Here is a 24,284-nt window from a genome sequence, read left to right as displayed (position 1 = left end):
ACATTAAAAATTCCTCTTACCCAACCCGAGACAGCGATGTTTTTGACCATATCCTCGAATTTCTCAGGCGAAATGTAGATTTCTCCCTTTCAGACAGGTTATTTTCAAAGACATAAGAAATCGAGCCATACATGCGTCTTCACATCGCTAAAGTATCATTACTTGTGAAAATCCTGTAACGTTATTGCTTAGGCTACATTTTTTCTAAGTATTTTCTCATCAGGTAGAAAAAAAATCTGTTCTAATCAGCTGCATATCTGTTACGTCTTGCATCACAGTACTAGAATATTAAAATCATTTTTGCTGAGAGCTATCTCTGTTACAGGATGCCTTCTCACTTTCGAAGTCCCTTAAAGTAACCATATCTCTAGCTACATATAAAGTCTCTTAAGGTAACATAACAGGGAAGTTGTAAATATAAGGTTTATACCACTCATCACTTTATAAATTCGGTAATCCATCTGATTTTTATTACTATGGTCGTCTCTTCCTGTGTAGGTGGGGGACAGAAATTCCATTAAAAGATGTCGCCACAACGAAAACAGTGCCTAATCAGCACTCCAACTCAATAATCATATCCGTGGTATCCTAGCCATCACTTCCACCCGACAGGTGACACGTCGTTGAAAACAAACTGATAGGCTAATTAATTAAATTGATCATGAGATGAATGGATGGATGGAGAGGGTTGTATGGGCGCACGACGGCAAGGTCTTCAGCGCCTGCTCAGTAACAGATTGAGACGGGTGTCAAGAAAAGACTCAGAACAGTAAGATAAATCAGAACGTAAAACACAGGTAACAAGATTGGAAAAATATGTGCCTACCCACACCGGAGCGTGGGACGAAGCATGCCGCCAGCAGTAAAACATGGACAACACAGGAAGAAAGTGGTAGAGGGAGCTAAAACAATATAGCAGACGGAAGTTGCTGGCTGACCACAAGGAAAAAAGGGAGGAGCCAGCCACTTTGCAATACACTAAAACCTCCAGCCTAAGAGTTTAGGCCAGAGTCCAGACACATCACAAAACTTTAAAACCCTAGACACACACGTCTCATCATTAACTAAAACACGGGGCAGATCCCCATCAACTTGTGCGTCTGCCCTTGCATCACGGTATAGAATGCAGTCTGTTAAAATGTGGCGGACAGAGATGTGCACACCACAAGCATCACAAAACGGAGGATCCTCCCGCCGTAATAGAAAGCTATGTGTGAGAGGACAGTGCCCAATCCGAAGACGCGTGAGGGTCACTTCTTCCCGCCTGAGCAACCGGCAGGAGGAACGCCACGGCCGAGTTGTTGACTTCAGCAACATTGCATGGTGAGTAAGTTTTTTTCATCTTTCGGATTACACTTACTAGGTAGCTCAAATAGGTATCACTGGAGGGATGACGATGTTCCTTTTGAGGAATACTACTGAGAACTGACATTTAAATCTAACCGTAGAAGGATTCTATCCCTGGCAACAAACGTCTTGCATAAGGACCGCACTGTTAAAAACACAACCACAACGACTATGTTACTGTCACCCTGTATAAAAAGTGGTATTGGTTCTTCAGGCACATACAAGAGTCGCTGATAGGTTAATGCTTTCAGGTAGAAATGCAGTCCACGATTTGGAATCAAGTCTATGCATTCAGCCACATACTTGCGTTATATCCTATGGAGATATCTTTTAATGAGTACAGCCACTGGTGAATCGTATTTGTGCCACTCTCATAGGACGAGTCACCTTTTTCGAACCTATCTCCTAAGTATCCAGTGTGGTTTTGTAGACAGTCCCTCTGCATCTTGAAACTGTTTCTCAGTCTCTGCTCCCTGCAGCTTTGTCCATATGATCATTCCAGTTTAAATCAGAACTGAATGGACGTGAGAGAGTGCTATATATAAGAGCTTCTTCATCTTGTGGAGAAACAGCCGGTGAGGTGAGTTAACGTGACAGGACTGTGTTTTGAGCACTTGTTCAAAATGGCAACATGTTGTTGTAGCTCCACCAACTGTGCGCAATGTGTAATACCAGCACCAAACGAAGCTTTCTCCTGCAACATGCGGTAGTATGAAAGATAGTACAAGAAGTTACAGTGGCGTTTCTTATCAGGAAAATTAGGAAGACTCCACATTGTACAGGTAATCGAGTAAGGATGAGGAATTTGCTACTACAGTGCAGTGCATCTCCAAACCACATACGGGTACTGCAGTCCAAATTAAATCTATGTCTTTCAGGGAGCATTCATATCTGTCACCTAAACATTCTCTCGCTCCTAGTCATTTTGTATCCTCAGTGAAAGGAATGAACAGTCTAATGAGTACAGAATATGGACTGAGAGTATTTCTAGGAAAGACTAAAGTAATGGGAAGTAGCAGAAATGAGGATACCGAGATGCTTAACGTTAGAGTTGGAGATCAGGAAGCAGATGAAGTTAAGGAATTTTGCTACCTAGGCAGCAAAATAGCCCGTGACTGACGGAGCAAGGAGGACATAAAAAGCAAATTAGCGCTAGCAAATACGGTATTCCTGGCCAAGATAAATCTTCTAGTATCAAACATAGGTCTCAATTTGATGAAGAAAGAGAATGGGAGCGCTTGAGATGTGGTACTACAGATAAATGTTGAAAATTAGGTAGACTGATGAGGTAAGGAATGAGGAGGATTTCCGCAGAATCGGAGATGAAAGGAAAATATGGAAAACACTGACAAGAGGAAGGGACAGGGTAATACGACATCTGATAAGGCATCAGAGAATCACTTTCATGGTACTAGAGGGAGCTTTAGAGAGTAAAAACTACAGGGGAAAACGGAGATTGTAATACAACCAGAAAATAACTGAGGACGTAGCGTAAATTGCAAGTGCTACTCTGAGACGAAAGGTTGGCACGAAAAAGTAATTCGTAGCGGGTCACATCAAACCAATCGGAAGGCTAATAAAAAAAGAAATGTGACTCACTTAGCAGCTAGCAGACTAGACAACTGTTATGTTCAAGCCAACTTCATTGCAAAAGTATCAAATAGCGAATTTTGGCCACTATAATTTTCTGATCATTCGGTGTACCGTAGTTCTTTAAACAACTGTCCGCAAAAGGCTTTCAAAGCAGGGGTCCATGAAAATTAAATTCTGACTTGTTGGAGGCCAAGCTGAGATAGAATTCCCTGCACTGCGGCCAGTCTACAAAAGAATGGAGACACAATTTAACAATATCATTGGTTGATGGATACAGTTGCTCAAAGCCAATCTCATGCAAGTTTTAAAAAGTTGCCTCATGGACGACAAGTACGAAGGAGCTCTGTTTTAGCGGCCTTTGGCAAATTTATGAAAATGTAATACAAAGCATTTTCAGTATCAAATTCAGAGTCAAAATCGTCAACATGAGCGCGCGGAGGAGGGCTTTAAAACATGCGCTATGGAGATGGAACAACAATTTCAGCATTGGACTTCAAGCCATCATTTTATCTAGGAACATAAGACAGCGAAAGACAAAATCGTGGAGCGGATGGAGGACGAGAAAGGCAATGAATATGACGGGCAGCAATCGTCGTTATACATTAAGGATTATTTTCAAGCATTATTTAACACAGCTGACAGTCCAGTAAGTTAAGTAAAGGACTGGATCATGTGAGAGCTAGTGCTATACGCCACATGAACACAACAAAATCTAAATCTAAAATAACCTTTTACACAAGAAGCATTGTAATGACAACTCCAAGACACAAGGTCCCGGGCACACATGGACTACTGATAGAATTATATAAAAATACTTGGAGAATAACTGGAAACAAATTTGTCGAAATTTATAATGAGCTATTACCAGAAAAAACTTAACTAACAAACTTCAGGAGGGATTGACAGTTTTCTATCCAAAGATAGCAAAGCTAGTGACAGTAAAAGACAACCGCCCTGTAGCATTACTAATTGCTGACTCTAAAATTTTTACGAGGTTCCTCAAGAACTGATTAACTTTTGGTACTGTATCCAACCACCACGATATCCAGTAGATCAAAGTTACACACACTTAGTCATTTAAATTGGGATCCAGAGATAAGGATAAGCACAATTTCTTAGAAGGTGCTTGTGACTGAATAAATAAATAACAGAGGCTGTGATATCAATAGGGTTTGCATGAGACTTCGTGAGTATTTTGACGGACTGCAGTGGAGGCATTTCGACATCTACATACATACTCCACAGGTCACCATACGGTATGTAATGGAGGGTACTGTGTGCCACAGCTAAGCAATTCCTTTTCTGTCCCACTCGCTGATACCGCGACGGAAAAACGATTGTCTATATGCCTCTGTACCAGCCCTAATGTCTCTTTTCTTGTCTTTGTCGACCATACGCGAGGTGGGCGTTGGTGGCAAAAGAACTGTACTGCAGTAAGTCGCAAACGCCAGTTCTTTAAACCTTCTTAAAAACGTATCCGGAAAACAAAGTCGTCTTCCCCCCGAGTCCCAGTTCTGCATACGGCTTTAATCTACTAGGAAGTTTGAAACTTGTGCACACGCCAAAGCACAGTGAAAAATTATTCTGGGTCAAATGTTCTTGATTAAGTAAACACTGCTTTGACAGCTGCTTACTAGAATGATCCCTTTAGCTTCAGACACAATGGCACAATCAGAAACTAAATGAAATTAGACAAGGACTATGAAACGAACCGATGGAACCGTTAGATTTTTGAACAGAATGATTTAAGTTGCTACAGAAAATTTTCAAATGTGTGAGAAATCTTAAGGAACTTAACTGCTAAGGTCATCAGTCCCTAAGCTTACACACTACTTAACCTAAATTATCCTAAGGACAAACACACACACCCATGCCCGAGGGAGGACTCGAACCTCCGCCGGGACCAGCCGCACAGTCCATCACTGCAGCGCCTAGACCGCTCGGCTAATCCTGCGCGGTTCTACAGAAAATGTGGAGACAAAAATTTATACCATGAATTGCAACCGCTTCTTCCTCAGTACACACATAGTATTTTAGGGTACACGTGTGCCTCGTATTACAGGTCTTACAACAAAGCCAGACGTTTGTCAGTTGTTTCTGTTCCTCGAGTAATTGTGGCAAAAAGGCGAGAAGCAAAGTTGAATTCTGCGATGTGGAAAGCGGTTGCACTGCGAAGCGCATCGATTTCGCGGTCAGTTTCGATCTGTCGACTATGTAGGTCGGAAGCACTTTCCGTCACGTAGACCGCTTAAGACGGCCATCTGGTCCCCGCTCACTTGTATGAAGAAACGTTCTTGCTTCTGCTGCCGTGTCATATCTGAATGAAAAGTCGCGCTTTCAACAGTTTCCCCCATGAAGAGCAAGCAACTGTCCATTTTAAAATACACGGGAAGTCTCCTTTTACACATATACGATTATTCGGAAAATATGTCATAATGTCATCGCGGCAATTAACGCGTTAGGCTGTACCAGCACTTTCGATCTTTGTCTGTTATGGCAATACCACCCAACGAGAACCGAACCTACGGTATTTTGTTTAAAAATGAAAGCTGTGGTCATGCAAATAACTTTGGTCGCCAACATAATTAGGCAGAAGTAATTTCAAGTAAATGCACAGCAAACAAAGTAAACTAAAAGCTATATTAAACCACACTTCACTCAGAGATTTGGAAATTGGATACGATAAACAACACTAGTATGTATTATCGATCTAGCCAGTTACAAATAAAGCTGCTACGTGTTTAAGTGGCAACAAACTGCTTGACACTAACGTACGCTGCCTGCTTTACTGGGTAAAGGATAATGTTAACTACAATGTGCTACTCAACAGATGAAGTGTGCTCATAATTTGGACGTGAGGTAGGTCTAAAACTTCCCCTCTGTAGAACAGCGCTTTTAAAATAGTTACCAAGTTGTTATTTTAACTTGCATAAACACTAATAACTTTCAAAGATTGTATGTAAACTTTTGCATAACACAGAACATGATTTGTACAAGGAGACCCTGAATCCGTTACAGCTTCCGTAATATAATGTATCTCATGATTTAAATAGCACAAATAGTTCACTAATAATTAATTAAGTTTTGCATCAACTTTCGCTGTGGCTTACTGAGTAACTGGCTAACATACGGCAGTGATGTCTTACAGCATATCTCTTGATTAAATCTCCCGCTAAAAAGCAAGTATAACCTCGTTAGCGCGAATTCATTGAAGACGAACTCTCGGTTAATAAGAAAAAATATATTGTCCCCGGCAGGAATATATTAATTCTTATGGGAAATTTTGTCGATTAACACGAATTTCTGTTAAGGCAAATTACGCACTCTTCTTCAGTCCCTAGCATAATTAAACTACACTGTAACACAAACTTCCGTTGTTACAGTGTTTTTAAGTGTTAATTTTTGCCGAAATGGACGCATGACATGTAACTACAAAGCTAGCTATTTGTTTAGCTGACTCGTTTCTAATGTAGTGTGGGTCGCCAGCCGCCATCACCTCGACAATCAACGTGTGCGGTACATTTAAATAAATTCAATAATATGTGCACTAACATTTGGAAACGTATTCGATGCCAGGTGTTCGTTTAATCGTTGCCAAGTCGAGTCAGAATACTGAACTAAAAACAGCTCTAAATGTACAGGTAGAGCTTCAGTTTCTAGATGAAGTGAACCGAGGTATTAAGAAAACAACAATTGCAGAGCAGTTTGGAAAACCTAAATCTACTTTATCTACGATAGTTAAGAATCGAGAAAAAATCATTAATGCTGCTGCATCAGGTTCCGGAAACAAATCTAAAGGACTTCGTAGCGCTATGTATGAAATCGAGACGTTACTGCTAGAATAGTTTAATCATATACGAGCATCTAACATATCTTTTCAGTCAAGAGCAAATGAGCTGGCCAAAGATACAGGCATCGAAGATTTCAGTTGTTCTGCTGGATGGCTATATCGGTTACAAAAGAGACATCCGGTTTCATATGTATAAATTTGTGGTGAAGAAAATAAAGTCGATCAAGAAAGGGCAAACAGCTGGTTTCATGAATTTGACCGAGTGAGGGAAAAGTATGCCTCGTGTGATGCGTACAGTATGGACGAAACTGGACTTCTCTACAAACTTTTTCCAAATCGCACCCTGGGGATAAAAGGTGATAAGTGTCACGGTGGAGCATGCAGCAAACAAAACGTAACTGTTGCCTTTGTATGTAATGAAGACGGCACTGAGAAGTTTCGTCCCTAGATTATCGGTAAGCCCGAGAAACCGGTGTGTTTTGAAAACATAAATAAGGACACTTTACCTTGGATCTACTCTCACCATAAGAAAGCTTGGATCGACGGGACATAATTTCGCAAGCGGCTTCTTCGTTTCAGCAATGGAATTGTTGCTCAAAACAGACATGTTCCTGTTACAATGGACATATGTACTGCCCCTAACATAATCTGAACCTAACAAACATTAAGGTGCAGCTTTTTCCACCAAGCGCGATAAGCCGCCTTCAGCCCTTGCACCAAGGCATCATTTCTCTCATCGAGAGAATTTATCGCAAGCGACTTGTTAGAGTTGCAATTCGTACTGCTGTAAAGAATACTGCACCCCCAAATTATAATCTGCTTGACGCAATAAAAGTCATCGCAACAGCCTGGACTCGGTGACACCGCATCATATACAGAAGTGTTTTAACAGACCCTGGAGACCCAGCAACACTAAAGATGTCCACACGTTAGACGATGCCACTTCACCTGATGGACGGACAGTTAAGCAAGACGTTACGAACCCTGGGATTAGTTTTGAGGAATTCATTAGTGCAGGAGACGGTGTTGCCGGATGTGCTTCTGTGGAATCTCAGATGCCAGAAGCTGTGACCTACATGCAATAAGGGTCATCAGAAGAGAATGAGGAGGAGAATACAGATACCATTCCACCCCCTGTCAAGAGATGTTTATAGCCTTGGACAGTTCAGAAGCCGGTCGGTGTGGTCGAGCGGTTCTAGGCGCTTCAGTCCGGAACCGCGCGACCGCTACGGTCGCAGGTTCGAATCCTGCCTCGGGCATGAATGTGTGTGATGTCATTAGGTTAGTTAGGTTTAAGTAGTTCTATGTTCTAGGGGGCTGATGAACTCAGATGTTAAGTCCCTTAGCGCTCAGAGCCATTTGAACCATTTTGTACAGTTCAGAACGATTTGCTTCAACATCAAATGGTTCAAATGGCTCTGAGCACTATGGGACTTAACATCTGTGTTCATCAGTCCCCTAGAACTTAGAACTACTTAAACCTAACTAACCTAAGGACATCACACACATCCATGCCCGAGGCAGGATTCGAACCTGCGACCGTAGCAGTCGCGCGGCTCCGGACTGAGCGCCTAGAACCGCGAGACCACCGCGGCCGGCAACTTCAACATCCGACGTCACGTAATTTCTAATGTCTAAGGACGCTATAGTTACAATTGGTTATGAAATTACAAGATATTTTCGTTCCTGTGGACGTCAGCGAAGCATGCTTACATTTTTTCCAAGAAAATAGTAAAATTTTTGAGTACTCATACAGTCACTTTATAGTGTTATAAGTCTACAGTAATATAAAAGTGATGGATACTGTAGTGTATTACGTATTACTATACTACTGTACATGTATAAGTATTAAAATCTGTTTTTTCACTTAAGTCGAATTTTTTTAACACGAATTCTTGATTTTTCGGTCCCTTCGGATTCATGTTAACGACGTTATACCGTAGCAATAACACACACAAAAAGAAATAGACACACAAAATCACTGTTACAAACCCATCATGTCAATATGATTGTTGTAGGCCTTCTGGCTATTATGGTCTATACTTCTTTTCTGTAACAACTGCTCTCTAGTAAATTTTATGTGTAGAAAAATTATTTTATTTCTGTTTAAAAGTTTCACTTCAGTATGACTTGCCATTGAAATTTATTTTTAATTGTGGTGATTAATCATTTAAGCACTTTCACTTTATACTGAGAGGAAAGCTCAGAACCTTCTTGTAACAGGAACAGGATCCTACAGAAGTGAGGGACATACGATCGATTCGTGATACAAAGACTTACAAAGGCACTTACTATTCGAACACTTCACCAAACATTGATCATTGCATGCCTTTATACACTGAAGAGCCAAAGAAACTGGTACACCTGTATAATATCGTGCAGGGCCCCCGCGAGCACGCAGAAGTGCCGCAGCACGACGTAGCATGCTTGACTAAAGTTTGAAGTAGTGCTAGTGCGAACTGACACCATGAATCCTGCAGGGCTGTCCATAAGTCTGTAAGAGCACGAGGAGGTGGAGATCTCTTCCGAACAGCACAATGCAAGGCATCCCAGATATGTTCAATAATGTTCATGTGTGCGGAGTTTGGTGGCCAGCGAAGGTGTTTAAACACAGAAGAGTGTTCCAGGAGCCACTCTGTAGCAATATTCTGGACGTGTCGGGTGTCGTATTGTCCTGCTGGAATTTCTCAAATCCGTCAGAATGCACAATGGACATGAAACGATGCAGATGATCAGACTGGATGCTTACGGACGTGTCACCTGTCAAGAGTCATATCTCGACGTGGCAGGGGTTCCATATCACTCCGGCTTCACACGCCCCACGCCATTACAGAGCCTTCACCAGCTTGAACAGGCCCCTGCTGACATGCAGGGATCATGGATTGGTGAGGTTGTCTCCATACCCGTACTAGTCCATCTACTCGGTACAATTTGAAACGAGACTCGTCCGACCAGGCAACATGTTTTCAGTCATCAACAGTCCAACGTCGGTGTTGAGGGGCCCAGGGAGTAAAGTTTTGTGTCGTTCAGTCATCAAGGGTACACGAGTGAGCCTTGTGCTCCGAAAGCCCATGTCGATGATGTTTCGTTGAATGGTTCACACACTGACACTTGTTGTTGGTCCAGCATTAAAATCTGCGGAAGGGTTGCTCTTCTCTCACGTTAAACGATTCTCTTCAGTCGTCGTTGGTCCCGTTCTTGCAGAATTTTTTTCACGTCGCAGCGATGTCGGAGATTTGATGCTTTGCCGGATTCCTGATACTCACGGTACATCGTGAAATGGTCGTTCACTTCATCGCTACCTCATAAATGCTGTGTCCCATCGCTTTGATCTCCTGCAGGTAGAAAAAATGCTGGAAAACGGACATAATGATTCAGTGACAGTAGTTCGCCACATATTACGGCATGAATCGTAGCTGCAAACTGCAGTTGAAGAAATGGAGGAAGGTTTAAAACCTATGGACGCAACTACATATGACTATACAGAGCGATTTTTTTCCGCCGTGTGCAAACTGTAATTTGATCGATCAGATGATACGAAAAATGCATGGTTTCCATGTTAAACACCATCTATTCAATGACACAGTGTTACAGAGACTGCGGTCTAATACGTCGTGTATCATGCAGCCACAGTTACAGTATTAAAAATGCTTTCCACGTGTCTCAACGCATGCGCGTACGCGCCGTAGTATGTTCTGTGTCACACGTTCATACGGGCCAGGCTGCATCCGAACAGCGTCAGAGGCAACGTGAATACGCTGCTCCAGTGTCTCCACATCTGGAATGGGCTCTGCTTACGCGATACTTTTGAGACAGCCCCATAACCAGAAATAGCACGGATTGAGATCCGGTGAACGAGCAGGTCGTGCAACTGGACCCTCTCGTCCGATTCGTCGACGACGGAAGACCCCATTGAAGTTCGTCCGGACGTTAACGGCGAAGTGGGCTAGAGCACTATCACGTAGCAGCCACACAACTCTCCGAATCATCAATGCACTTCTTTCAGTAGGGGAGGCGGAGTACCCGAAAGAAACGCCGATAGTTCCGGCCTGTTAGGCGACGTGAAAGGAAGACTGGTCTCAAAATACGGTCGCCAATTATCCCGGCCCACACATTCCGGCTGTACCGATGCTGATGATTCACTGTCAGCACACCATGGGGGTTCTGCATACTATCCCACAGATGATTGTTAATGGAAGTTGAAGATATCACACTCCGTAAACGTGATCTCACCTGTGAATAGGATGGATGACACAAATCCCGGAATCGTTGTTGCTTGCTGAAGAAACCAGAGACAAAACTGCTCCCGATGTGGAAAGTCTGTCGCTAGTAAGCACTGCACACGCTGTAAGTGATAAAGGTAGTAACAATTGTCATGGTCATATGGCTTACCCTGTACTGGCGGGCCAACTGCCTGGTACTGACGCGGCGGTCGCCTTCCACAGTGTTAATCACATTTTACTCCAAGTCTGGAGTCCGAATATTTCGGGTACGTCCTTCATGATTTCCTACTTCCTGAAACGACCCTAAGACAAACGGCGAAACACTGTTGCAAACACTGAATGCTATGGTTGTTGTCGGCGGGGATAGGTCTCCTGACACAATCTTGCTGCCCGCCGCCGGTTGCCATTTGCCTTTCCGTCAGTAAACAGAACCCGTGGACTAGTAGTAGCATGTTTGATTCATAATCAAAACGTCTTGGGTACCGGGTTCGAATCCCACGGCTGATTAAATTTCGATTAATAATCAGCATTGGCGGCCGAAGACATCCGGCATAAGAAGTTCCCCTCATTATGAAAACGGCCTTGTCAAAGAGGGCGGAGGAGCGGACAGAGGTTCAGGGCACTTTCTTATCCTAGGGGTGGGGAACTGCCCTAAAGGCGGAAAAATCAGCAATGATGAACAGCATGAGGGTGCAAAAGACAGTGGAAACCACTGAATTAAATACTCGTAACGTCTAAACACAGGACATGTGACCTGTAATTGAAGAGGAGTCATGATGATCTCTCCATTGGCAAAAGATTGCGGAATAGTCCCCCCTTCGGATCTCCGGGAGTGGGCCGGCAAGGGGAAGGTTACCATGAGAAAAAGATTGAATAATCAACGAATGGATAACGTTGTACGAGTCGGGGAGTGGAATGTCAGAAGCTTGAACGTGGTAGGGAAACTAGAAAAAGTGAAAAGGGATATGCAAAGACTCAATTTAGATATAGTAGGGGTCAGATGAGTATAGGTTGAGATCAACAGCAGCAGAAAATGGTATAACGGGAATAGGATTCGTTATGAATTGGAAGGTAGTGCAGAGAGTGTGTTACTGTGAACAGTTCAGTGACACGGTTGTTCTCATCAGAATCGACAGCCAACCAACACCGACGACGATAGTTCAGGTATACATGCCGATGTCGCAAGCTGAAGATGAAGAGATAGAGAAATTGTTTGAGGATATTGAAAAGGTAATACAGTAAGTAAAGGGGGATGAAAATCTTATAGTCAGGGGGGACTGGAATGCAGTTGTAGGGGAAAGAGTAGAAGAAAAAGTAACACAGGTGAATATGGGCTTGGGACAAGGAATGAGAGAGGAGAAAGACTAATCGAGTTCTATAACTAGTTTCAGCTGGTAATAGCGAATACTCTGTTCAAGAATCACAAGAGAAGGAGGTATACTTGAAAAAGTCTGGGTGATAAAGGAAGATTTCTGTTAGATTAAATCATGGTCAGGCAGAGATTCCGAAATCAGACACTGGATTGTAAGGTGTACCCAGGAGCAGATATAGACTCACATCACAATATAGTAGCGATGTACAGTAGCCTGAAGCTTGAGACATGAAGAATCAATACGCAGAGAAGCGGGATACGGAAGTACTAATGAATGACGAGATACGGATGAAGTTCTCTAAGGCTATAGATGCAGCAATAAGGAGTAGCTCAGTAGGCAGTACAGTTGAAGAGAAATGGACATCCTTAAAAAGGGCCATCACAGCAGTTGGGAAGGAAAACATAGGTACAAAGAAGGTAACTGCGAAGAAACCATGGGTAACGGAAGAAATACTTCAGTTGATCGATGAAAGGAGAAAGTACAAAAATGTTCCGGGAAACTTAGGAATACAGAAATACAAGTCGCTGAGGAATGAAATAAATAGGAAGCTAAGCGAAACGGACGCAGAAAGAATGTGAAGACATCGAAAAAGAAATGATTGTCGGAAGGACAGACTCAGCATACAGGAAAGTCAAAACAACCTTCGGTGACATTAAAAGCAAGGGTGATAACATTAAGAGTGCAATGGGAATTCCACTGTTAAATGCAGAGGAGAGAGCGGGTAAGTGGAAAAAATACATTGAAAGCCTCTATGAGGGGGAAGATTTGTCTGATGTAATAGAAGAAGAAACAGGAGTCGATTTAGAAGAGATAGGGGTCCAGTATTAGAATCAGAATTTAACAGAGCTTTGGAAGACTTAACATCAAATAAGAAAGAAGGTATAGATAATATTCCATCAGAATTTCCAAAATCATTGGGTGAAATGGCAACTAAACGATTATTCAAGTTAGTGTGCAGAATGTATGAGTCTGGCGACATACCATCTGACTTTCGGAAAAGCATCATCCACACAATTCCGAAGACGGCAAGACCTGACAAGTGCGAGAATTATCGCACAATCAGCTTAACAGCTCATGCATTCAAGTTGCTTACAAGGATAATATACAGAAGAATGAAAAAGAAAATTGAGGATGCGCTAGATGACGATCAGTTTGGCTTTGTGAAAGGTAAAGGCACGAGAGAGGCAATTCTAACGTTGCGGTTAATAATGGAAACAAGACTTAAGAAATATCAAGACCCGTTCATAGGATTTGTTGACCTGGAAAAAGCGTTCGACAATGTAAAATGGTGCAAGATGTTCGAAATTATGAAAACAGTAGAGGTAAGCTATAGGGAGAGACGGGTCATATACAGTAAGTACCTTAGCCAAGAAGGAATACTAAGAGTGGACGATCAAGAACGAAGTGCCCGTTAAAAAGGGTGTAAGACAAGGATGTAGCCTTTCGGCCCTACTGTTCAATCTGTACATCGAGGAAGCAGTGATGGAAATAAATGAAAAGTTCAGGAGTGGAGTTAAAATTCAAGGTGAAAGGATATCAATGATACAGTTCGCTGATGACATTGCTGTCTTCAATGAAAGTGAAGAAGAATTACATGATCTGCTGAACGTAATGAACAGTGTAATGAGTACAGAGTGTGGATTGAGAGTAAATCGATGAAAGACAAAGGTAATGAGAAGTAGTAGAAATGAGAACATCGAGAAGCTTAACAACAGGATTCATGAAGTTAAGGAATTCTGCTACCTAGGCAGTAAAATGGCCAATGACGGACGGAGCAAGGGAGACATCCAAAGCAGACTTGTAATGGAAAAAATAGCATTCCTGGCCAAGCGAAGTCTACTAGTATCAAACACTGGCCTTAACTGGCCTTAATTTGAGGAAGAAATTTCTGAGAACGTACGTCTGGAGTACAGCATGGACTGTGGGAAAACCGGAATAGAAGAGAATCGAAGCATTTGAGATGTGGTGCTACAGACGAATGTTGAAAATTAGGTGGACTGATAAGGTAAGGAATGAGGATGTCCTGCGCAGAATCGGAGAGGAAAGGAACATGTGGAAAACGCTGATAAGAAGGGACAGGATGACAAGACATCTGTTAAGAGATGAGGGAATGAGTACCTTGGTACTAGCGGGAGCTGTAGAGAGCAAAAATTGCAGAGGAAGACAGATAATGGAATACAGCCAGCAAATAATTGAGGATGTAGGTTGTAAGTGCTACTCTGAGATGAAGGGGTTAGCACAGGAGAGGAATTCGTGGTGGGCCGCATCAAACCAGTCAGAAGACTGATGGAAAAAAAGTAAGTAAACAGCACGTCGGCAAGCTCTCGATTCGCAAACGGAACCATTGTGTACAACGCTGTATCACATCAACTACAAGGTGAGTCAGCCAGAGAATTGATTCAGACTCAACATTACCAATTATTATTGGACGAGAGGGCGATAGGGCATTACTTATGAGGAACTGTACCACCCTCTAGGAGGAACCCATACGTATTGTAACTGTGGCTGTATGTACAGCGCGTATTAGAGCTCAGCCTCTGCAGTAAAGAACCACTGAATAAATGGCCTCTAGCATGGAAACCATGCATTTCCGGACATAAGTTCATTAGACCTTTTTGTTCCCTAGAGAATGTACACGGTGGATGTATTTGATGGTATAAAGTCGGTCTGGACGCATGTTGCTAGATATTTCATGTTAGTGACTGTTTCCAGTGACCAATGGCTAACAGAGTAATCTAACAGTAACGGGTCTTTCCGGCTAATTATGAGCAATACTTTACACATGTTTATATTGAAGGACAGCACCAGAACACTGTGATGATGATGATGAGGTTCAGAACTCCGAGGAGCGTAGAGGACGATGCGGGAGACCCGCACGGCGACTAGGCAAGGTCTTAGCGGAGGTGGTTTGCCATTGCCTTCCTCCGACCGTAATGAGGATGAATGATGATGATGAAGGCGACACAACAACACCCAGTCATCTCGAGGCAAGCCTCAATCATCTGCATGTGCTAATGTATTTTTGTTCCTCCCCATTACTATCGCCTTTCTTCGGTTTAGCTTCAGTCCATAGTCTGCGCTTATTGGACCGTTCATTTTGTTCAACAGTTCGTGCAGTTCTTCCTCATTTGGATAAAAATTATATCAGCGTATCTAATCATTGATTTCCTTTCGGACTAATCCCACTCCTGAATCTTTATTCTATTCCCGTTACTGCTTCTTCGAAGTATAGACTGAAAAGTAGGGGCGAGTCATTCTCACCTATCAGAGCCTAGCCGAGTTCATCATTGTTTCTCTTTCATTTTTACTGTTCCCTGATGGTTCTTGTACATATTGTTAATTCTTACCCGTCTTTCCCTATAGCTAACACCTGCTTTATAGAAAATTTGGAATGTCTTACACCATTTGGCATTGAGAACACTTTTTGTAGGTCTTTCTTAAGCTTTGCTTAAATTATCAAGTGCAACGTCAGAACTGCCTGTATTGTGCTTTGACATTTCTTAAGGCCAAACTAATCGTCGCCCAACAGATCCTCAGTTTTCTTTCTTATTCTTCTGTACATTATTCTTATCTGCAACTTGGAAGGATGAGATGTTGAACATATTGTTCAGTAGTTCTCGAACTTATCTGCCATTCTTCCCAATGAATGTTATCTCTGCCTTCCACAACTGCTCTAAAGCTCTGCTTAACTCGTGATTTTAATACTGAATCTCCTTATATTCCATATCGACTCCCATTTTTTCTATCACTTTATCAGATAGTCTTTTCCCCCATCTGCTTTCTCATCTGCGTCTGACAGTGTAATCCCTCTTGCACTGGAACATTAACCTCTTGCACTTTTTTTGTGTGTGCAGAATCAGCTGTTCTGAGTACTGTTGCTTTTTGACGTAGGTCTTGTTGTTGGTTGTGCAGTACACTTACGCTTAATTAAATTATGGATAACCACCGTCGCCACGGCGAAAGAAGCAGTTCGGCGTGTCACACGTCTGTGACATCAGCAAACCTTGCACTGACCGTTGGAGTGAAACTAAAGCACAAAATAGACATATGTGTACAGATGGGTAGGTGCCCACAACGCATCGTACAGTACGACGTCGTGCAGACGCTAGGATTTTCTGACGCTTCAATATCCAGGATGTATTGTAAGAATCTCAATTTGGAGGTAAACATCATCCACAAGAGTCAACTCGCAAGAGTAACAACTTGTTGACGCGAGTGCTTGCAGCCGCAGATACACAGGTCAAAGTGCAGTAAATCACTCATCAAGGAAATACTGCACAACAGTAACTTGCGAGGGACTAACATTCAGAATCAGGTGCACTTTAAGGGCTGTAATGAGTCGAGGGCAGCTAGCGGCGCCAGTAGTCGCTCTGGCGACTGGCGTGTCACTGCGTTACATGGAGTCAAATAAGCAGACGTCTGTCTACTGCTGGTGACGGGGCCTGCCACTGCCCTGGGCACACAGAAGGGCCCAAAATAGAAAGAGCATGGCATTAAATGAAATTAATAACTCACGGGCGCTTAGTGGCGCCACTAAAAGATCACTTTGTAATGTGCTCTCAGCCCTACAATCCTTTAACAGCGTATTTAATACAATACAGAGTACATTATAGTTGGAGTGCATTATGATAGTATTGGTTCTGAAAATAAACGTTGCACATTAACTGTTTGTTTTCATGTTACTTGCCTTTAGTTCTTTGAGGCTAGTTTTTGTGCTCCAGCTGCATTCTCAAGCTGTCGATCCTGCCACTAGCCAAGATATGAGCCTGGGATCTGGCTCATCTCTGGCCACCACTTAATGTGACGAGTAGTGATGCTGGATTCTAGCCTGATGGCTTTGCTGATGGCAAGAATGATTGGTTGAGGATGGCGCTGTGACCCTGAAACTAGCAGCAAAGAACGAAAGATAAATAAACTCAATAAAAACGGAGAGTAAACGTGCAGCATTTATTTCCTAAGCCAATGCTTTATGACCTACGGACCTATCAGTAAAATCTCATTCAAAAGTAATGGGCATGATCATAAATACACATTATCATAGTGTTAATTTTTTTTACAAAATAAATATGAAAATGCCAAATAACGTGGTGCATTTTAATTTTAAAAGTCCACTGTTTTCTGCTTTATGAATGCATGCATCTAAATACATTCTAATACAAAAGAAAAAGACAGAAATGAGAACCGACGCACATCGAAGGAATTATCCAAATGGGACGGAAATCGGTAGGTGTGATGTACATGCACAGCCAAACAAATGATCACAATTTCAGAAACATTGGATGATATACTCAAGAGAAACGGCTTCACAAATTGAGTAAGTCATTAACGTGTTGGTCCTGATCCGCCCTTTATTTGGCTTGGCATTGATTGAGAGAGTCGTTGGATGTCCTCCTGAGAAATATTGTGCTAAGTTCTGTCCAATTAGTGCGTTACTTCGTCAAAATCCCGATCCCAGCGACCTTGTTGGCCCAGGTAGGGTTTGCCAAGCACTAAGAGAAGCAGTAGACACTCTCACGTGTACGGACGCGCATTATCTTGCTGAAATGTAAGCCCAGGACGGCTTGTCATCAAGGACTTCAATAGTGGGCGTGAATTTCGTCGACGTACCGCGGTGCTCTAAGAGTGCCGCAGGTGACAACCAAAAGCGTCCTGCTATGACATTAAATGACACGCCAGACCATCACTACCTGCTCAAGGGCTATTTGGTGGGTGACTGTCAGGTTGGTATCCCCACCACCCTCTGGGGCGTCTCCAGACATGTCTTCGCTGGTCATCGGGGCTCAGACAGAAACGGGACTCATCACTGAAGGCAATTCAATGGGATTGCAGGCCAAATGTTCCCGACACCACCGCAACCCGTCTTGTTGGTGTACAGAGGTCGACGATAGTCGACGCAAAAGTCCCAGTGGGCTGAGCGCCTTTTCTGTGAGGCCCCTACTAATGGTCCTCGTGGTCACTGAAGCACCAGTTGCACATCAGATCGATGATAAAGAGTCCCAGGATCTGAGTGCCTCCCTGAGGATTGCTGGTCCTCTCTGTTGTCTCTCTATAGATCGACCGCTTCCTTCTTCACGCTGTGTACGGCCATGATTCACCCATTCCTTCCAATATAGTCAAATGGTTCAAATGGCTCTAAGCACTATGGGACTTAACATCTGAGGTCATCAGACCCCTAGACTTAGAACTACTTAAACCTAACTAACCTAAGGACATCACCACATCCATACCGGAGGCAGGATTCGAACCTGCGACCGTGGTACCAGCGCGGTTCCGGACTGAAGTGCCTAGAACCGCTCGGCCACAGCGGCCGGCTCCAATATAGTCGAATAGTCGCTTCGCTCTTATTCAAATGTCGAGCAATTCTCCCATTAATCCAGCCGGCTTCTTTGAGCCCAATCATACGTCCTCTCTCAAATGGTGAATGTGCGTATGTTATTGACACGCCTGTCTTATTGACCTTTGGTGTTTCTTGAGGGAACGCTAACCAGCACTTGGTACGTGGAGAATGTTGTTAGACCCATTCTTTTGCCATTCTTGCAAAAGGAAGGTGATACGTTATTCTCACAGGATAATGCTCGCTCACACACTGGCCTTGAAACTCGACGTGCTCTGCAAGACATGCAGCAAATTCCTTGGCCAGCACAATCTCCGAACGTGTCTCCAATCGAGCAGGTTTCAGACATGTTGGGACGAGAAGTAACTCGTGCGACTTGTCAACCAACAACTCTTACAGAACTACGTGAACAGGTCTAGCGAACGTAGCATAACGTATCCCGGGACAGTATTGTTCGCCATCTGTACGATAGACTGGATGTCAGAGTCAACACCTGCACTGCCACGCGTGGAGGCTACACCACATATTAATGGATGTTTCAGCATGGGCCGAGACCTGGTACCTCAGAACAGCTTGTGCTATTTATCTGTAAATGGAATCTTTTCATGTACACCTGATGCACTGTAGCAATAATAAATCTTGAATGAACTGAAAACTTTAAAAGGGCATATTTTTTCCGGTATATTTTTATTGGTCCCCGCCCTCTCCTTAAATGAGATTTGAGGAAATTTTGCCTCCCTCCCTCTCTCCCCAATTCTGAGCCACGTAGTAAATGGACGTTCCCTAAGTACGCTGCAAGTTGTCCTCAGCTAATAGCAGCCTAACTGTCTACAGCTGGCGACAGTGACTCTTTCGAAGCCTTAATGAAACTTATTTCTTTTCCCCTATTTCAAACGCGCAAATAAACTGACGCTCAAGCTCTCTATTTCCATCAAAGCACATATCGTTTGGTGACACAAAGTTGAGGAATGGATACATCCGGTATTATTTTGGGTGAGATAAGGTACAGCTGCAATCTTTCAGACATCCAACTTGAAACTGGAGTCATTTTCCGGATCCGCGTGGCAGAGTTGATGACTGTTGAAACCAGAGGAGGATGTTACCCAGAAAGAAGACTGTTGAAACCAGAGGATGTTACCCAGAAATATGAGAATGTACTACCAAGGCTACAGATGTTTATCAAGGGCTTTATAACGTCACTTGAGATGTTTATCAGAGGATTTATAACGTCGTTTGGAATTATCACTGTTGTGTGGAGGTGTTGGGACTCACGGCAATGACCCCAGTACCGCACAGCCATGAGATCGCAGCGACGCGCAGCTATCTTATCGCAGAACTTCAGGTTTGCTACGCTCACAATTACGACACCGCTCACGGAACGAAACCCAGAGAAATCCGTAAGGTGGCAAGTTTTGATCAGATGGTTCATAAACCAATGCATTTACTCCTTTATGAAGCAGGAACTTGATGGGTTTGAACCAAAAAATGAAGGCTCGAAAGAGAGACAAACAATCTCGAAGAAACACGTTAGGCGTGTAATGGGTACTTACGTAGATAATAGAATTTCATTGTCTTGCCCATCGCTGTTTCTCTGGAAGACTTGGAGCTGAGCGAGCCTTCGCAGGCATTTTCTTGCCATTTCGTTCTGCAGTGCCCAAGCGCTATTATTCACGCTGCTTTAAGCGAGACGAGGTCAGTTATTGCTCTCTTTCGCGTGGAAGTTGTAATACTTTTGTCGATTATCGATACCATAATATCTGTATTATGTACCTTCTTTGACCTGAAATGCACGTAAGTGTTTCTTCTCATTCTGTAATTTGGTGTAATCTGGAAGTATTTTGTAAAAGTCTTTTCTGAAACTATATCATTTTATGTACTGGATGTAATAAAATACTGGTTCCCGCTTAGGGCATCAAGGATTGTATACGACAGAAAAGCTGGAGGGAAGGCTCTCCACAATGAAGAAGCTTAAGCAGGAATGTAATAGGTGGAAGGGCGCGATTTGGCGCGAGAGGCCTTTGTGGTAGATATAGTCAGTGACTAGCCCTCAACGAGTCAACGTCCCGACTGACCAATAAGGCAGAAAGTTTTGGAAAACTGGTGTAATTATGCCTCAGATGTGTATTGTTATTTGTCAGTGTATCATGGCATTTAGGGGGCTGCTATAAAATCAGCATTTACGACGCCAGGAAGATTTTTAAAAAGTATATTGCATCAAGAGACACTATTACATCATATGGCTTTTTAAATGAACACACCACCAATTGATTGTACTGTTGTTTATTTAATGACGACCCAGTTTCGGCCTCTGATGCCATTTTCAAGTGACTGAGTTTATGTCATTGATATATATTGCAGGACATATTGTGTTCGTTTAAAAATTATTGTATGACTGTTGCTCAGCAACATCAAAAACTGTCATACGGTTCTATCGCCACTGCATCTAACAGTTAATTCTACACTGAAGCCCCAAAGAATCTGGTATAGGCATTCGTATCCAAATACAGTGATATGTAAACAGGCAGAGTATGGCGCTGCGGTAGGCAACGACTATGTAAGACAACAAGTGTCAGTTGTTAGATCGGTTACTGCTGCTACAATGGCAGGTTCTCAAGAGTTAAGTGAATTTGAACGTGGTGTTATCGTCGGCGCACGAGCGATGGGACACAGCATTTATGAGGTAGCGATGAAGTGAACGACCATTTCACGATGTACCGTGAGTATCAGGAATCCGGCAAAGCATCAAATCGATGATGTATATCGATATGCCAACAAAGATCAACTGCGGAGTCATAGATACAACTCGCGCATTATGCACGTCTCTGCCGCCGACCAACGTCTCTGGCGCATTTGCATCTGTGGCCGCATGCGCAGTCGCGCGGTACAACAGTATAAAGGGACGAAGCGAGCACTGGAGCGGCAGTCTTGCGGCTCACTCTGAAGATGGCTGAACGCTATACAGCCGAAATATTAGAAGAAGAAGGAGATTTCTTGCGGCTGCACACCCGAAACTTAATGGAACAGTCTGCGCCGCCAAAACCTGAAGATATACACACATTGTTTCGTAAAACTTCACTCACTACACACACACACTCACACACATACACACACACACACACACACATACACCGGTGATCTCTCAGCCATTTTCCGTACCACAACTTCACATGTGCTATCCTGAAAAACTGAGTCAGCATCCCTCTATAATGAGTGAGATGTTGAGCTCAAAAGGAGGAAGAGGTGTTAGTGTTGTGCTATGCATAGCTTGGGGGATAAGTAATTATAGAAAAGGAAAAAAGAAGGGAAAAACATAGTGTGAAGGTGTTATGTGGAATGTTGGATGTTTTATAATCATTATTATTATTTATTTGTATAACTTTCTTTACCAAACCCCTACTCTGTTTTATCTAAGTAATCCTTCAATGTATAAAATGTATTGCATAACAGTAATTTTTAGCTGCCTTTTTAAATAAGTGTATTTCTGCAATTTCTTTAATCGCTTTTGGTAATTTATTGTACCGTTTTATTCCTTGGTAGAAAATGCTGTTTTGAGTTTTGTGTTTATTTTTTCTTGGTAAATGTAAGTTGAGTCTAGCTCTTGTTTCATGGTAGCGACAGAGCTTTTTGTGCAGTAATTACCAATGTTATTTTTGATGTGTACACCTGACTGGTAAATGTATTCACATGGTGCGGTTCAAATCCCCAGGGTTTTGAACAGACCTTTACAATGAGCACGACTAATATTTTTGGATATTATTCTTGTGGCTCTTTTCTGGAGTTTGAAAGTTGTGTCCATATTTTCTGCACTTGTTCTCCAAAACAGAATGCCATAGCTAAGAGCTAAGTGTACATATGAACTGTATGTAACTAAAAGACACTGCATGTTACACACTGATGATAGGATTCCAAGGGAATAACATGCTGATGGCATTCAGTTTGCAAGTACCTTTGTGTGTTCATATCACTTCAACTGAGAATCAATATTCAATCCTAGAAATATTGCGTTTGTTACACAGTCTATAGAGGTGCCATCTATATTTAATTTAAAGTTGTCATTTTTCCTTTTCAAACTGAAATTCATGGCATTAGTTTTCTTTATGTTCAATGTCACTTTATTTCTTATTGACCAATTGTAAACTTCCTTGAGAGTTTCGTTTGCTTTCTCTGTGAAGAGTTCTCTTGTTTTCTCAATTACTATAATATTGCTGTCATCAACGAATAGAATTTTTTCACCATGAGTAACACTAATGGGAAAGTCATTGATGTATACTAGGATTAGTATTGGTCCTAATATGCTACCTTGTGGATCCCCTCTATTAATGTATTTTGGTTCTGATAAGTGTTTTACTAAATGTTTAGATCTATTTGAAGTATGTGTTATTTCTACTCTTTGTACCCTATCTGCTAGGTATGATCGAAACCAGTCATTAGCTACCCCTCTTATTCCTAATGTTTCTAATTTGTTTGATAGAATCTTTTGGTTGACTGTATCATAGGCCTTACAAAGATCCAAAAATATGCCTGTGACACACTCATCTTTATCAAGAGCGTCAAGTACAACTTTCGTGAATTCTGCTATGGCTGACTCCATATTTTTGCCACTTCTGAAACCAAACTGTGATTCGCTTAAAAGATTGTATTTATTCAAGTAATTCATTAATCTGTCTTTCATAATTGCTTTTATTATTTTTGAAAATGGAGACAGCAGGGAAAATAGCCTGTAATTTTCTATGTCTTCTACATTACCTTTCTTAAGCAAAGGTACAAATCTTTCCTGTTTTAACTGCTCTGGAAACGTCCCTGATGTGAAGGATTCATTTATTATATTTGTTAAGGGACCTTGTATAATCCCTATGCATTGTTTTTGTAGACACATTGGTACTTCATCTAAGCAGACTGACCTTTCATTTTTTAGTTTAAGGAGCAAAATACTGAACTCGCGTTGATATCTGGGCTACCAAATTCGCCTAATCTGAATCTGATGGGACATATCTGGGACGCCAGCTCCGAGCTCATGAAGCAATGGCCCGCATATTGTGTGAATTGCTTGACCTGAGCGGAGGTAATCGATGTCACATGCCTCCAGAATTCTACCGAGGACATGTCTAATCGATGCCACGAAGAATCGCCGATGTGTTGCGTTGCAAAGGTGGACCACTACTGTATTAAAGAGGTCAGAATGTTTTGGCTCATCGATTTCATTTCTGTATTCTCCACTGTTTACATTAGCAACCTTGAAGAGTCGTACTCCAAACATATGTTTTCATCAACCTTTTACTAAGATAAAACCAACTATTAGAAAAGAGAAGCCAACCAGATTTGTTAGAAGAATACTAGGAATAAGTAACCCATCCACGAGGTAGTCTACAATAACCTTTACCATTTCTTTAGTATTGTTCCTTAGTCTGCAGCCTTTGCCAGGTTGGAATAATAGGTAAGATAGTGAAGATCGAAAGCTTTACGAATCCATTTGCAAATACCAGAGCATCACGGAAAAAGTTTCTCAAATTCCACTGGAAAGAAACTCAAGAGAGATGCTGTGCATCACAGAAACGTATATTCAGTGAAGAGTCTGAAAGAATATTCCTTCCTCGGAAATAGGAAGAGGGGCGAAATGATAGTAG

This window comes from Schistocerca serialis, chromosome 8, assembly GCF_023864345.2.
Source record: "Schistocerca serialis cubense isolate TAMUIC-IGC-003099 chromosome 8, iqSchSeri2.2, whole genome shotgun sequence".
Lineage (NCBI taxonomy): Eukaryota > Metazoa > Arthropoda > Insecta > Orthoptera > Acrididae > Schistocerca > Schistocerca serialis.
Note: the sequence above shows the minus strand (reverse complement) of the source record.